The sequence below is a fragment of the Panthera leo genome, chromosome D4, assembly GCF_018350215.1.
Source record: "Panthera leo isolate Ple1 chromosome D4, P.leo_Ple1_pat1.1, whole genome shotgun sequence".
Taxonomy (NCBI): domain Eukaryota; kingdom Metazoa; phylum Chordata; class Mammalia; order Carnivora; family Felidae; genus Panthera; species Panthera leo.
The window spans coordinates 64,510,692-64,522,087 of NC_056691.1; the positions used below are offsets into that span (position 1 = coordinate 64,510,692).

General features: G+C 35.5%; 1 pseudogene; it reads left to right on the forward strand.

Annotated features, from left to right (window-relative positions):
- The first annotated feature begins 5,426 nt into the window (after positions 1 to 5,426).
- On the forward strand, positions 5,427 to 8,570 carry LOC122204571 (annotated as a pseudogene).
- The last annotated feature ends 2,826 nt before the right edge of the window (positions 8,571 to 11,396 follow it).

Sequence of the window (11,396 nt, forward strand, 5' to 3'; positions counted from 1 at the left end):
TTTGCCTCTAAAATAAGCAATTATGCTAATAAACAGTGTTAAACTTGTTCATATAAACTAACCCTGCATAACGGAAGCTGTATTGTTAATAAATTATTTCAGTGTGTACTTCTTTATTGAAACAATGTAAGAAAAAATGGTAGAAAAACCTCACCCACTATGTAATAAGAATAACAGATTGCCTTATGAATCTGATTTATGACCACTAACTAAATATGGTAACCTTGAGAACAGGTTAAAAAACAAATTGAAATGCCAGATAATCTAAATTCAGCAGACTTTAGGTGATGTTTTCCTATAAATCATGGCTTGTTTCCTTCAAAATCTAACACTTCACAACACTGTTAGGTAATTTTCCTAAGTGAAACATATACACTAATTAATAGGATTCAAGATCTAAGGTTTTAAAAATATTTTAGTCCATGCTATGCCTATGGAAAATATGTACATTACATACCAAGAGCACAGCTTTTCCTTTTCTCTTACAGCCTTGTCAGTCTCTAACAACAACCTGGACCAAGTCTTATACCATCAGTTTTCCTGGTTCTCAGCCCTTCAGACCCAGACTGGTATCAATATCATTGGTTCTTCAGCTTGCTGACTTCAGATCTTAGGACTTTTGGGCCTCCATAATCATGTGAGTCAATTCCTTACAATAATTCAACAAATATAACAGGTATATATAGCTCCTGTTGGTTTTGTTTCTCTGGAGAACCCAGACTAATATATCACTACGTTACAAACATTTACTAGAGTTTCTTCTAGTTATGACTTCAACTTTTTTTGTCTAGTACATGTAAAGAATTTTTGGTATATGAATATTTTTGTAGCATTTCAAAGTGATCTGAATCAAGTTGAAATTTTTGAGCCTTTTTAAACCACTATTAATTTTTAGAAGATTTCCATATTGAAATCATATTATATATGCTATATTATATCATGCTTTAACTGCACTTCATATAAAGGATTATTCTGTTTCTTTAGAAATATGTCATGATTTAAGTACAGAGGGCTGTTTATTACTTCAGAGTGTAAGAACTTTGATTTCTTCTTTTCTTGCTACTCATTTAGAATGTTGCCAATAATTTATCACTTATTATATGTTAGACACTGTGCTTTTTTCATATTCATTATCATATTTAATTCCACAATTATTTCTTCTTTACAGATGAGAAAATGGAAGCATATAGAGGTTAAGAAATCTATACAAGATAAACAGAAAATAAATGGCCAATCGAAGATTTGAATCCAGGCTATCATCCTATACAAACCATGTTCATATACATACCATATTCGGTCTTGTTCTCTGTCTAAATAATTATTTTTTATTTGCTGGTATAAGGTAACAAATTTCCTTTCAGGAAAATAATGTTGTTTGTATTTACTATGATTATATTGTTCAGTACAATACACTTCCTGTCCTTATCAGCATTAGTTATGTTATTTTTTATATTTGGTAATTTAAAACACCAAATAAAATTTCTATTTAATTTTAACTTCTTACATTACTAGTTTAAAAAATACTAAATTATCAATATAGACTGATTTTGATACACAAGAATGGCAATTTAATACGGTTCAAGTAATTATAAATGAGGTTGAAATATTTTTTCCATTTTTAATATTTTAAAATCTCTTGTGAATTTTCTATCACACTTGCTTTTTCTTACATTGCCAAAGTATTTTTCTTATCAATCTGTATGAGCTTTGCACACACAACATCAACTTTTTGATCTAGTAACTTGATGAATAAACAAGGGTATTAAAACATAACCAGATAATGCTCAATGTTCCAATATAAAAGATTAATGTTGTAGGGTAATTTTGATATTATCTAGAGACAAAAACCCAAAACTCACAGATATTTAAATATTATTAAGGTAAACAGAGATAACTGATAATTTTGCTTTTTAAACAAAAATACCACTTAAATAAAACAGGTGTATATAGAAAGCAAAAGTACCTACATTTATTATTCTTTTTTTAATTTTTTTAACGTTTATTCATTTTTTTTTTAATTTTTTTTAATGTTTATTTATTTCTAAGACTGAGAGAGACAGAGCATGAATGGGGGAGGGGCAGAGAGAGAGGGAGACACAGAATCGGAAGCAGGCTCCAGGCTCTGAGCCACCAGCCCAGAGCCCGACGTGGGGCTCGAACTCACGGACCGTGAGATCGTGACCTGAGCTGAAGTCGGACGCCCAACCGACTGAGCCACCCAGGCGCCCCTAACGTTTATTCATTTTTGAGAGACAGGGAGAAACAGAGTATGAGCGGGGAAAGGGCAGAGAGAGGAAGACACAGAATCAGAAGCAGACTCCAGGCTCTGAGCAGTCAGCACAGACCCCAATATGGGGCTAGAATTCACAAACTGCAAGATCGTGACCTGAGCCAAAGTCGGTTACTCAACCGACTGGGCCACACAGGCACCCCCATACACTTATTATTCTTTAGCATTATCTTAACTTAAAATAACTCTGGTGCAAAATTGAAGTAACTGAACTAGTAACTTCATTTACTATATCCAGTCACATCCAGAAGTACATCAAGATTCTGTGGGATAAGGAAGAAAGGTGGTGGAGGGGGGAAATGGAGTTACCTGATTGCCAACTAGTATTCAGGATAGACATTACATATTTTTAACATTTAATCTCACAAGTACAGAACCTAAAGAATTAAATATTTGCAAATGTATATTTATACATTCACAAAGAATTGTTTTAGAAATTATGTACTTATGTATACAAAACTGAAGTATCAACTTTTTCTTAATAATTTCCACAGAGGTCTTTCTTGACTTCATCTTTAAAATATACTCATTGTGTACATTTATTTTTGGTAGTAATTCAAAGCTTTTGATTGCTGTAGTTTTTCTTGACTCTTTCAAAAGGCAGTGAATGAAATCATTGATACTAATTACATATATGAAGAAAAGATTTATTTTTACTAAATCAAATATGTGAAATACTTAAATATATGCTTTGCATATTTTTATAAGTTTAATCCTCATAACAGCATTATAATTTTATTAGCTTTAAACTAAAAAAACTAAACTAAACTAAAAAAAAAAATCTCAAAGTTTGCTAAAGAACAATTAGGCACTGTATGGTGGCTTTGTAAAGCGTCAGCTTTACTAGGCTGAACTGTATTTCCCAAAATGCCTTTTCTTGTATGTTTCCATCTATGGGAGGTTTTTGTGGAAGACAGAAGTGAAGTGGCAGCTATTTAGTAGCTCACACACATTGTCACTTACCTGCTGGCTCATCATTTTGGCTGGAGGTATTCGCAAAGTCTTCCTCTGGATTCTCCTTCTGTTCTCTGACCCCAGCTATAGATTCAGCTCCAAGAGGAAGGTCCTGGTTCCTACAAGACAGCCATACCATCAAGGTCAGAGGCAACAAGAATCCGTATGGATTTTCACTCATAGTCGTGGACTCTGGCTTGTGTTGGAGGTCCAGATTCTTCTAGTTCTACTTCTCTGATAGAATCCTGACTAATACAAGTACAAAATGATCAAAGAGTAGATGACAATCCCTGTGCCACAATGGTGCTTACTTGGTGAATATAAGCTCAGGATTTGGCCAATGTTTGAACCTGGTGTTTTGTAACACAACTATTCCGTCTCTTTTCGCTGCCAACATAGTGACTTAATATATTAAAGTACTTTGAGAAGTTGTGGGGTATTATACAAATTTAGGTGTTTATTGCTATTACTAGTATCAACATTATTATTAAATTTTGCCTGCTGAATAGGCAAAGCATGCTTTCAAATACAAACTTTATTAGAGGTATACTAATACTAAATGTTAAAATTTGGTTACAGATGATACAGGTTTCCATTTTTATTGGACCTTGAAATCCTCTCAAAGGCATTAGGTTGTTTAATTACTGAGCTAAGAAACGGCTGAAAAAGTCAAGAAGTCAAACAATCTTTTAATTGAACCCACTGGTTCAACACAGAATCTCAATGTACTTAGTCCCTTTTACTGTTGACATCTGTTATACAGCTACCAGCTACCAGCTATTGCCCTCATTTCTGCCATAATTGAACACAATGAATATATAGAGATACACAGTTGACCCTTGGACAACATGGGTTTGAACTGTGTGGGTCCACTTATACACAGATTTTTTTCACTAAAGTAAAGCGCTCTAAATATATTTACCTTATGAATTTCTTAACATCTTCCTTTCTCTAGCTTACTTTATTGTAAGAACACACTATATAATACGTGTAACATACAAAATATGTATCGATCAACTGTTATTGGTAAGCTGGCCGAAAGTAGGCTACCAGCAGTTAAATTCTGTGGGGGAAGTGGGTTAAAAGTTACACACAAATTTTAGACTTAGAGTGATGTCAGTGCCCATAACCTCTGTATTTTTCATGGTCAACTGTACATTACATGTATAACAAATAAATACATATACTTTAGAAAATGAAAGACAGGTTTCCCACTGATGGAAGAAGCCAGAAGTCACCAAATAGAGAATGATATAATAAATCCCAAAGTGTTGGATTAGATTTGGAGTTACCAGTTATTTGGAGTTATTAGTTATTTTGAGTTTGGTATGATTTCACACATTTTAGAAATATGTGTGTATATAAAAGAAATATAGGAGTGTGAAGCATTTCCTGTCTGTATCCAACGAGAGAACCTAGAGCAGTGATACTGAGGTAGCAGCTAGTACAACTAGTGAACCAGTGCACAGACCTTAGTTTCTAAATACCATCCCCCAATAAAAGGGACCGGGGACTCTTGGAAGTAGTTGATTCTAAGGCAAAGATAAAGAAAATAAACATAAACCAGGAGTATCTTAATATTGCCAAGAGATAAAGAACTGATAAAAGAAGAGGACAATGATGACAGCATGTCAAAGGGACACAGAAGCCAATATGAAAGAGCTCTCAGTGGCCAAATCTAAAACAATTTGAGAAACAAGTATTGATAGTTTTGTATAATAACCCAGAGATTAAAGCAAATATCCACGGGTCCATGGCAGTATAAATAGAACTCTTCATTAAATTTTCAATTTTATAAATGTAATGAAGGAAGACCAGAACCCCACAGTAATAATTGTTGTAGCTCAACATTAGTGAATAAAATTACAAAGAGAAATAGAATTTTGGATAACCTCAAATGATTCTCCCTCTGATACTGCTTAATTACCTGAGGTAAAATTGTAACTATACAGTTGGAGAAACTAGGTAGACATCACCTTAACCAAAAGATCAAAGTTAATATCAGCATAATAAGCATACTGACATCATGCAACTGTTGATGTGATCCATTCATATTAGCAGGGCCCATCTCTTCTATTTTTTTTACCAAAATTCAAAACTTCAACATAATCATGAGAAAACATCAGCCAGACATCAGACTCAAACTGAATGACATTCTATAAAATACTTTCAAAAGTGTCAAATGCTCTTCAGAAATGTCAATGTCATGGAAGACAAAAGACTGAGGAACTGTCACAAACCAGAGGCAACTAAGAAGAGAGGACAACTAACTGCAAGGTAGGGTTCTGGATTAGATCTTGGAATAAAAAAAAAATAGAGGAAAGATAGCAAAATCCAAATAAATTTTGTATTTTAGTTAATAGTATTTTACCAGTGTTTATAGTATCATCCCACTTATCTTAATTTTGAGAACAGTACCATGACTATAACTGATGTTAACTCTGAAGGTGGGTAACGGGTATCCAAGAACTTTATTTTAGGGCAGAATTGATATGAGGTTAAGAAAACACTGGCACTGATGCTGGCATTGATATTTGGTAAAATGAGGTGTTGAATTTTGAAGCTGTCTTCAATCTTGATTAGAAATCAGAACAACAAGGGGAGCCTGGGCAGCTCAGTCGGTTAAGAGTCTGACTTCAGCTGAGGTCATGATATCATGGTTTGGGAGTTCAAGCCTCATGTCGGGCTCTGTGCTGACAGCTCAGAGCCTGGAGCCTGCTTCAGATTCTGTGTCTCCCTCTCTCTCTGTCTCTCCCATGACCATGCTGTCTCTCTCTCAAAAATAAATAAATATTTTAAAAAATCAGAATAACAAAAGTGCTTCTAAAAATTATGTGGAATCTGATCCTCACACTGTGCTGTACTTAGTCATGCAGCTATCATTGAGCATATAAATGATTCAGTCAGAAAGAGTTAACACTATTAGAATATACAATTTTTTTCAAATATTAAAGCAGTTTTAAGCTATTAACATTACACAAATTACATGTGGTCTTCAGAAGCATTTATTTATAAATATTACCCAAAAACTATGTATTAAAATATAAGTATGAATCTAATGTTATGCTTTCATTTATGATCTACCTTGTTCTATCAGGATTTAAAGTAGATATGCCCTAATAAACCTATTAGTAATAATGGGCCAGAAAAATTTTTCATAATTTTCCCATAGATCTGGGAAAACTTCTTAGATAAGGGAGAGGTAAAAATGAACTATCTACAGAGGTATTAATAACTGACAAATCAGCTAATTTGGGTCATAAGCTAACAATTGTAAGGAATAGTACAGGAAATCATTTAGTAGATACAAGTAGCCATTTAAATTTTGCAAAAGAATGAATTTATCATTTTAGATCAGATGGTTTTGATTCCAATTATACTGATATATTAGTACTATATAAAACCTGAGAAGACCATAGCCAGACCAATCATTTCACTTTTTAAAAATTTTTTTTTAATGTTTTATTTTTGACAGAAAGAGCGAGCGAGCACACACGCATGAGTGGGGGAGGGGCAGAGAGAGGGAGACAGAATCCAAAGCAGGTTCCAGGCTCCGAGCTGTCAGCACAGAGCCCCACACAGGGCTCGAACTCACCGACCACGAGATCATGACCTGAGCCAAAGTTGGATGCTCAACTGAGCCACCCAGGTGCCCCCCATCATTTCACTCTTTGAGTGAAGAAACTAAAGCCATTTATGGGTTCTCTATTAGAATACTGAACTTCACTTTTGCACAACAGATTTGCTGCCAGAATTCAGGTGTTGTGAAAACCATCACTAAACCTAAACCTAAACCTAAACCAAAATGGGAAAAGACTCGTGTCAACATCATCGTCATTGGACACATTGATTCTCCAACTCTAGTACCACAGGTCATCTGACCTACAAATGTGGTAGAATCAACAAACTATCAAAAAATTTGAGAAGGAGTCTGCTGAGATGGGGAAGGGCTCCTTTAGGTATGCCTGGGTCTTGGATAAACTGAAAGCTGAACATGACCATGGTATCACCATTGCTATTTTCCTGTGGAAATTTGAGATCAGCAAATATCACTGATGCCCCAGAACACAGAGACTTTATAAAAAACATGATTATAGACACATCTCAGGCTGGCTCTGCTATTCTGATTGTTGCTGATCGTGTTGGCGAATCTAAAGCAGGTCAGATCTGTGAACATGCCCTTTTGCCTTATGCACTGGGTCGGAAACAACTAATTGTTGGTGTTAACAAAATGGCTTCTACTGGGCTATTCTATAGCCAGAAGAGATACAACGAAATCATCAAGGAAGCCAGCACCTACATTAAAATAACTGGTGGGGTGCCTGGTGGGTCAGTCAGTTAAGCGTCTGACTCTGGATTTCTGCTCAGGTCATGCTATCGTGGTTCATGGAATCGAGTCCCATGTCAGTCTCTGCACTGGCAACAAGGACTCTGCTTGGGACTCTCTATTTCCCTCTCTCTCTGCCCCTCCTCTTCTAGTATAAATAAACTTTTTAAAAAAGAAAGAAACTTGGCTACAACCACGACGCAGCAGCATTTTTGTCAATGTCTGGTTGGAATGGAGACAACATGCTCGAGCCAAGTGCTAATATACCTTGGTTAAAGGTATATTTATCCATCCATAAAGATGGTAATACCAGTGGAACCACACTGCTTGAAGCTCTGAATTGCATTCTACCTCCAACTCATCCCACTGAAAAGCCCTTGTGTCTGCCCCTCCAGGATGTCTACAAAATTGTTGGTATCGATACTGTCTCTGTGGGCAGAGTGGAGACTGTTGTTCTTAAACCCAGCATGGTGGTCATCTTTGTTGCAATGTTACAAGTGAAGTAAAGTCTGTTGAAATGCACATGAAGCTCTGAGGGAGGCTCTTCCCAGGAACAATGTGGGCTTCAACATCAAGGACATAACTGTCAAGGATGTTTGTCATGGCAATGTGGCTGGTGACAGCAAAAATGAGCCACCACCAATGCAAGGAGCTGGCATTACAGCTCAGGTGATTATCCTGAACCATCCAGGCCAACTCAGTACTGGATACCCACCTATGCTGAACTGTTGCACAGCTCACATTGGATTGATCATTGTTCTAGAAAAATGCTGGAAAATGGCCCCCCAACTTCTTGAAATCTGTTGATACTGCCATAATTGATATGGTTCCTGGCAAGCCTATGTGTGTTGAGAGCTTCTCTATCCTCCTCTGGGGTATTTTGCTGTTTGTGACATGAGACAGATGGTTGCTGAGGGTGTCATAAAAGCACTGAAAGAGAAGGCAACTGGAGCTGGCGAGGTCACCAAGTCTTCCCAAAAAGCTCGGAAGGTTAAATGAATACTATCCCCAATATCTGTCACTCATCATTTTTTTTTTATTTCTCTTTTTGAGAAAGAGCAAGCAGGGAAGAGGGACAGAGAGACAGAGAAAGAATCCCAAGTAGGCTCCCTGCTCACTGCAGAGCCAGACGAGGGGTTTGATTCCACAACCTTGGGATCACTACCCAAGCCAAAATCAAGAGTCAGACACTCAACTGAGTAAGCCACCCAGGCTCCCCACCAGTCTTCATCACTGGTGGAAGAATGGTCTCAGAACTGTTTGTGTTACTTGACCATTTAAGTTTAATAGTAAAAGACTGGGTAAAGATAACAATAAAACATTCAGAAGTAAAGGAGATAAAATAAGTACTTTTTTTGTAGTTTCAAGTTTTTATTTAAATTCCAGTTAACATATATATTGTAACTTAGTTTCAGAAGTAGAATTTGTTAATTCATCGCTTACATACAACACCTCACAACAAATGCCCTCCTTAATACACATCACTCCTTTAAACCATCCCCCACCCACCACCCCTCCAGCAATCTTCAGTTTGCTCTCTATAGATAAAAGTCCATCATACGGTTTGCCTTTCTTTTTTTCCCCCTATATTCATCTGTTTCATTTCTTAAATTCTACATATGAATGAAATTTTGGTCCAGTTGTTTCCATTTAAAAGTACTGATTTTAGTCAAAACTTGACCAAAAATCCATCACAGAATTTTGACATCCATTAAAACAAAAGTTTAATGAGAAGAAAAAGAATACTAAGCACCATGTTGGTCTTCAGCTGATTAATTTTTCATCATGTATGGAAAAAAAATATCTAATTCTTGTGAAAACATTCAAAAATAAGCAAACAGATGTCCCAATCATAATTTTATGAACATATCTGCCAGTCTTCCTTTTATGTTTTCTCTGTCTTTACCAACTAGGCTCTATGCTATCTATCCCCCAAAATACATGTGTTCTACTTTAAGTCTGTTTGCTCTGTTTCCCCTACCTAGAAAAATTTCTCATTTTTCTTTTCCTAATGTATGCATTTCCATTCCTTCTTTAAGAACCAGTTAAAGTAACACCTATTCTAAAAGAATTCCCCAGCAAGAATTAATTGCTCTCTTTCCTGTACTCTCTATAACACTCTTTTTCTCTACACTCATTCATTAGCCCATCTATCCATTTTTCAACAAATATATATGTTGAACTATGTATATGTAGAACTAACTATGTGTTAGTTCTAAGAATTGGATGTACATTGATAAAAAGAAAAAGCACACATGGTTCCCAGATCGAAAACACAGTAATAGCAGAACATTTAAATGTAAGTGTGTGGGTTTTTTTCTAGGTATATAGATTAACAGATGATGGATAGGCATAAGCATTTATGATATGTAAGTGTAATATGTAATTTTTACCTACGGTCTCTGAGTTACTATATTTCCTATATTGGAATCATTACTATCATTCTATGAGCATCATGCGAAACAATAAAGCAGATTGTATTTTTTTTTTCTAAAACCACTATGTCATCCTAGGAGTTAAAAAACATCATACCACAGAAGTAATAAAGAAATTAAAGACAAACTTGTATGAGATGTTTACAATTATCACAAAACAAAATACAAAAAGGCAAATATTTCCAATTGGTCTACCTAGAATGAGTCAGTCATGTTTCCTACACATTTAAAACTTTGCTAATAAACTGCTGTATAGAATCATAGTGGTATGTTTTATGCACAAAGTACCCATTTTAATCTTGAATATTCACACATTTTTCAAGATAAGATAGTAAAATTAAAGTGAACTTCAGTGGTAATCATATCCAATTTCTTAAATGACATGCTGAAAAACAAATGTTTTAACCACTGAAAAATGTGTTAGCCCCTACAGGAAAATGTAATTAACTTTTACAGATGGTTAATTAAAAATATGAGGCAATTATGGTGCGAAGCTTTCTGTATGTGTCCTTTCTTTCAATTCAATATAGCAACACTAAAACAAAAATAGCAAATAGACTGTCCCAGCCCATGTCTCTAATTCCAGTGCTCACAATAATGCCATAATAATGTACATAATACCCCAATAGGAGTTTGGTGAATTGACTTATATTTTACAAAGAATAATGCAGCCCAGATAACCTAGACATTAAGCAATAGAAGTGGAATTCTGGAGCACCTGGGTGGCTAGGTCGGTTAAGCATCAGAATTCAGCTCAGGTCGTGATCTCATGGTTTGTGGGTTCAAGCCCTGCATTGGGCTCTGTGCTGACAGCTCAGAGACTGGAGCCTATTTCAGATTCTGTGTCTCCTGCTCTGCACCCCACCCCCCACTCACGCTTTGTCTCCCTCTGTCTCAAAAATAAATAAACATTAAAAAAATTTTTTTTTAAAGAAGTGGAATTCTAACTTCAGCTCTGATTGAGTTCAAGATATTTCCAAAGTGAGTTTATTTATTGGACTACCCCCCCACCCCGCCAAAAGAGAGAGAGAGAGAAGTGCAATTAAAGTAACATTTTTTTAAAGTAACATTTTTAGCAAGAAGCCCCCCCACACTGTGAGCATACGATGTGACAAATCAAATGTTTAGTGATTTGATCCCTAACAGTGGAAATATCAGGTGTCAACAATGTTCTCATTTTCTTGGAGAGTTATAGCCACTTCAAAATTTCAGAGAAAACAGAAATTTTGTCTCTAAATGGACAATTGAATGAAATTTTCTCTCCTGACAGAAACCCTTGGCAATTACGTAACTCTAACTCAAAAAAAAAAAAAAACAAAAAAACAAAAAAAAAAAAAACTAAAGGACAAAATAGCTTTCCTCTTCTTTTTACCAAAGATGATCCTTTTAA